General features: G+C 37.4%; 1 protein-coding gene across 2 annotated transcripts in view; it reads left to right on the top strand.

The window, feature by feature from the left end:
- Window positions 1–698: 698 nt before the first annotated feature.
- LOC126471501 (uncharacterized) overlaps window positions 699–6,000 on the top strand; it is a 50,721-nt gene continuing 45,419 nt past the window's right edge. For both annotated transcript variants that reach the window (XR_007586313.1, XR_007586312.1), the window contains exon 1: window positions 699–1,064. The gene's annotated coding sequence lies outside the window, so the exon portion shown is untranslated. The remainder of the gene's footprint in view (window positions 1,065–6,000) is intronic.

Genomic DNA, 6,000 nt, shown 5'->3' with positions numbered 1-6,000 from the left:
TACTGATGTATACAAATCAAAATCATCTTGATACTGAATGCAATGTATTTTACGTTTCTGCTTCCATCCTCCGAAATTCATATAAACTTCCACAATACGTCTGCACATCAATAAGTTTTTTCGTCTTAATCCGACCAAGACTAGCTAATAAGTAAGTTAAGCTTCCGCTCTCAGAGACAAAAGCGGGTAGTAAAACAAAAAGAGTTACAATTTTAGTACCTTCATTTTCTTATAAATTATACCGTCGCAGCTGTACGAGCGCTCGACGGCAGAGAATATATATATATATATATATATATATATATATATATATATATATATATATATATATATATATATATATATCTGAGGTAACGAGTGTAGCGCGGCGAAATTCAAAGTCCCGCTACATCGCCCCCTCGACTGTCACGCTAAAACATTTAGCGTGGCAGGCTAGGAAACAATGTAATAGATATACCTAAATGTCAATATACACATATTTCCATAGGAAAGGCCATTTGCATTCTTAGGGGATAATCTTTGTCAATATTTACTTTCTAAACCTATATACTACATACAATTGTTACAGATTTGATACTGTTTACAAAATTAATATACATATATTAACATAGAGTTTGTTTGAGCAAGCTGCTCGCCAGCGCAGTTAATGTTGTGTGCTTCCAGCGTTTCATTCCCAATCCATCTCTGGCAGGCTTAGTCTTTGCACATGCGCAATAGCATCACTGTGTCGTCGCGTCCGGCAGTTTCAAAATCGTTGTGTTATGACAGTCTTGCCATTTATGCTGGAATAATAACTTGTAATGAACACTATGTGAAAGTGAATACTATGCATGTTAAGTCCGGTGACACAATAAGATTGAGCGTGTGCGTGATATGAAGCAATGTCCATATCTTCTGTTACGACACAGCACTCCAGGTCCTAGTGCGTTTTCATGACTAAAAACTACATCGACCACATATGGCCCGGGAACAATAGCCTCCACGTCGCCTACTACAGTTGCTGAGTTTGTGTCTCCGAAGCATCTGAAAGGTGGCCAGGAACAACGGCTTCGAAGTTCGCAAAGGTAGGTGTTTCATCACGTTGTTTACACTCGCCAACAAACGTTCATTTGCAGTGTGAAAATCCTCATTATCGTCGAAATAAATTGCAGTTTATGTTGGTTTACAAACAGTTATTTGGTTTATGCACCAGAAGTTTCACAAATAACACAAATTTCGTCGTTTACAACGTACACAGTTTGCAACACTTTTTGCCATATTTACATTTTAACAAACTTCACTGTGTCCCAGCATGTTTACATCGTTAATTATGAAAGCTTACATTTCGTGGTCACATTTCAAAATATGTTGACAATGTGCAAAGTTTTAACACGTATACAAATACATATAAATTTACAAGAGTATGCATGTGAAATATTTACACTAAAAATTATACTAAGTCCCATTGGCTTTCTTTCATTGGGGTTTATGATCATTATGAGTTTCTTTATTCAGATTTGGGCGTGCCAAGAGGTATCAGACTTAATATTTAAAGCAAGGGCTTTCCTTCATTTATTATTCATTTCTTTCTTTTGATTACATATCTGGCTAGTGGTTGACCAGTCTTGTAATGCCATCATTAATCCTTTTTCAAAATACTTAATTTTCTTCATGTCTTTTTATTCACATCTGAATGTTTACTGTCACACAACATATTCTTACATTCCATAAACAAACAATACCCAGCTGCAGGAGGTGGTAGGATAATGGAGAAAGAAAGAGAATGGAAGGTTCAAATGCCTCTGAGCACTATGTGACTCAACTGCTGAGGTCATTAGTCCCCTAGAACTTAGAACTAGTTAAACCTAACTAACCTAAGGACATCACAAACATCCATGCCCGAGGCAGGATTCGAACCTGCGACCGTAGCGGTCTTGCGGTTCCAGACTGCAGCGCCTTTAACCACACGGCCACTTCGGCCGGCAGAATGGAAGGAACTAGTCACTACCTATAAACTACCAAATCCTACAGCTACTACATAAACAAAGAACATAATACATTATAACGTTTGCATCACCTTCAAGGGGTGTGTGAAAGGAGGTGCTTACCATTTACCAAATCATGGGTAAATGTGTGTCCTTACGTCAAGTATGTGTAGTGTAACATCATGACAGATTCTCAGTTTGTGTTCTGACTGTTCATATGACTAAGTGTATTATACCTTAACAAATCATTGCATGAGTAAATCACATATCTGCTCAGTACTTCCTCGATATGTCCACTTCTTGTGGATACTGTCTATTCAAATGGAAAATATATCTCTCAGAGATTGTCTCTCTCATAATGTGTGTAATATAATAACGTACCAAATTTCCTCTCCCAAGGTTGACCATTAACTCCCTTCTACTTTAGTGCAGTAGAAACATCATGTATGTGCGTGTGTGTGTATATATATATCATTTATTTCTATAAAACATAAATAAAGAATGTAGTATTATAATTGACAGTAAAATATCTCATACTCAGTGTCTGAGGCTCGACGTCGGCTGGTCACTGCTCCTTTGCATTTACCTTTCATAGCCTGAAAAGCCAAATATTGTCTTCAACGCAGATGTAATTTTGTCATCTGTTTGCTTAAGTGGAGGTGTTGTACAAGTCACAAAATGGCCTTAATAACTCTCCTATCTTTTGCTTCCTCAGGGTTTTCTGTTGTGTGTAAGTATAATAAAGGCTATCATGGCACTAAATTTCACTTTTGTAATTTTCTTTATACAAATGTATTTACATGAGGGCTGTGTAAAAACTGTATTTCAACTGAAGTTCCTTAAAATATCATTCTCCTGTCTGAACACAAACTGTAAATGTTTTCTTCCACACGGTGGCTTAACAAAACTTAATGAAAGGTTACTAAGTTACACTTCTGAAATAAATTAAAGCTAATGTGTTTCCAAGTTACATTCTTATTACACTTCTTTCAACAGCTGTAATCTTCATTATGTTCAATCTGCTTATCTTGCATTCATTCATTTTCAAGGGCAATGAAAATAGAACACGTGAGTACAAGATGTTAAATGTGTATCTAACTCATCACAAATGTTTTCTTTCAAACTGAAATTGTTACGTAGGCCACCTAATCTTAAAGATGTGGACTGTTTTCTCACTTCTCTATGTAGCACAATATTACCAAAACATTCTCATTCATTCCTTACTCACATATTCCTCATCAAACATTAATATAGGCCCTATCACATACGTGGGGCCATCTCGCACTTCCATTCTCATAAAACTCCAATAATATTTTCCTCAAATAATCTCTTGTTTCCATCAACTACTTCACAGTAACTTACCTTCTTATATTAACCTAAATATTAACTCATTCATACTGATCATTCATTCTTACATCCTCATTCATTTTGCTACATACCTATGTCACTACTGATCTCAGTAGCTATTATCACCTCTCATTATAGTGTCTTAAAATAACTAGTTGTTGATTCACCTTGCAATTTACAATTAACAACAAATGTAACCTGCATAGATCTCATTCCTGTATGAATATCTTTTCTCATTCAGTAAGTGTACTTACCTGGGTTTACATTCTCTTCATAGTTATGTGTGCAAGTGTAACTGCAGTATATAATTTCCATAAATTAATGTTTGTGTTCTTAGGCTGTATAACTTAATGTTCGTGTATTCAGTACAAATATTTACGATCTCTTTTTCACAGCGACTTGTTCATGTCCAAATTAGTTGTCATTATATTATGTTGTTTTAGTGCACAAAGGGTTTCAAATGTCTGTGGGGATGCAGCACCCTCGGCTTGTGAGATAACGGGTATTCTAGGGAGTAACAACCTGGGTGAGGTATGCTTGCTATTCTGAAAGGACCTGAATATAATAGCTGCCATTTCCTGTTCAGTTGTTTTAATTTTGTTGATTTCACATGCGTCTAGCACCAATCTGACATTGCCATCTTGCTTGTCTACTGCCAGGATAGGATTGCAATAAGGGGAATGTGATTTTTCTATGACACCCCAGGTCAACATACTCTCGATTTCGCGTAAAACTGCAGGTTTCTTCGCCCATGGAATATTATAATGTGTCCTAAAATAAGTCTTATGTGGCTTAACATCCATTTTGTAGCCATAACCTCTGATTACACCAGGCCTCTCACTGAAAACTTGTGCATAATCACATAATAATTTGTACAATTCTTCTCGCTGTTGTTTCGTTAAATAGTCAGATTCAACACATGTCTGATACAATAAATCCTGCTCAATCTCCTGATAGTCTGAATCTTCAAGTGTTAAATTACATACACTAACTATGGTAGGATGTTGTTGTTGTTGTGGTCTTCAGTCCTGAGACTGGTTTGATGCAGCTCTCCATGCTACTCTATCCTGTGCAAGCTTTTTCATCTCCCAGTACCTACTGCAACCTACATCCTTCTGAATCTGCTTAGTGTATTCATCTCTTGGTCTCCCTCTACGATTTTTACCCTCCACGCTGCCCTCCAATACTAAATTAGTGATCCCTTGATGCCTCAGAACATGTCCTACCAACTGATCCTTTCTTCTGGTCAAGTTGTGCCACAAACTTCTCTTCTCCCCAATTCTATTCAATACTTCCTCATTAGTTACGTGATCTACCCATCTAATCTTCAGCATTCTTCTGTAGCACCACATTTCGAAAGCTTCTATTCTCTTCTTGTCCAAACTATTTATCGTCCATGTTTCACTTCCATACATGGCTACACTCCATACGAATACTTTCAGAAATGACTTCCTGACACTTAAATCAATACTGGATGTTAACAAATTTCTCTTCTTCAGAAACGCTTTCCTTGCCATTGCCAGCCTACATTTTATATCCTCTCTACTTCGACCATCATCAGTTATTTTGCTCCCCAAATAGCAAAACTCCTTTACTACTTTAAGTGCCTCATTTCCTAATCTAATTCCCTCAGCATCACCCGACTTAATTAGACTACATTCCATTATCCTTGTTTTGCTTTTGTTGATGTTCATCTTATATCCTCCTTTCAAGACACTGTCCATTCCATTCAACTGCTCTTCCAAGTCCTTTGCTGTCTCTGACAGAATTACAATGTCATCGGCGAACCTCGAAGTTTTTATTTCTTCTCCATGAATTTTAATACCTACTCCGAATTTTTCTTTTGTTTCCTTTACTGCTTGCTCAATATACAGATTGAACAACATCGGGGAGAGGCTACAACCCTGTCTTACTCCCTTTCCAACCACTGCTTCCCTTTCATTTCCCTCGACTCTTATAACTGCCATCTGGTTTCTGTACAAATTGTAAATAGCCTTTCACTCCCTGTATTTTACCCCTGCCACCTTTAGAATTTGAAAGAGAGTATTCCAGTCAACATTGTCAAAAGCTTTCTCTAAGTCTACAAATGCTAGAAACGTAGGTTTGCTTTTCCTTAATCTTTCTTCTAAGATAAGTCGTAAGGTCAGTATTGCCTCACGTGTTCCATTGTTTCTACGGAATCCAAACTGATCTTCCCCGAGGTTGGCTTCTACTAGTTTTTCCATTCGTCTGTAAAGAATTCGTGTTAGTATTTTGCAGCTGTGACTTATTAAGCTCATAGTTCAGTAATTTTCACATCTGTCAACACCTGCTTTCTTTGGGATTGGAATTATTATATTCTTCTTGAAGTCTGAGGGTATTTCGCCTGTTTCATACATCTTGCTCACCAGATGGTAAGAGTTTTGTCAGGACTGGCTCTCCCACGGCCGTCAGTAGTTCCAATGGAATATTGTCTACTCCGGGGGCCTTGTTTCGACTCAGGTCTTTCAGTGCTCTGTCAAACTCTTCACGCAGTATCGTATCTCCCATTTCATCTTCATCTACATCCTCGTCCATTTCCATAATATTGTCCTCAAGTACATCGCCCTTGTATAGACCCTCTATATACTCCTTCCACCTTTCTGCTTTCCCTTCTTTGCTTAGAACTGTGTTTCCATCTGAGCTCTTGATATTCATACAAGTCGTTCTC

This window comes from Schistocerca serialis, chromosome 3 (genome assembly GCF_023864345.2).
Source record: "Schistocerca serialis cubense isolate TAMUIC-IGC-003099 chromosome 3, iqSchSeri2.2, whole genome shotgun sequence".
NCBI classification, from domain to species: Eukaryota; Metazoa; Arthropoda; class Insecta; order Orthoptera; family Acrididae; genus Schistocerca; species Schistocerca serialis.
Note: the sequence above shows the minus strand (reverse complement) of the source record. Positions and strands in the feature narration are given on the sequence as shown.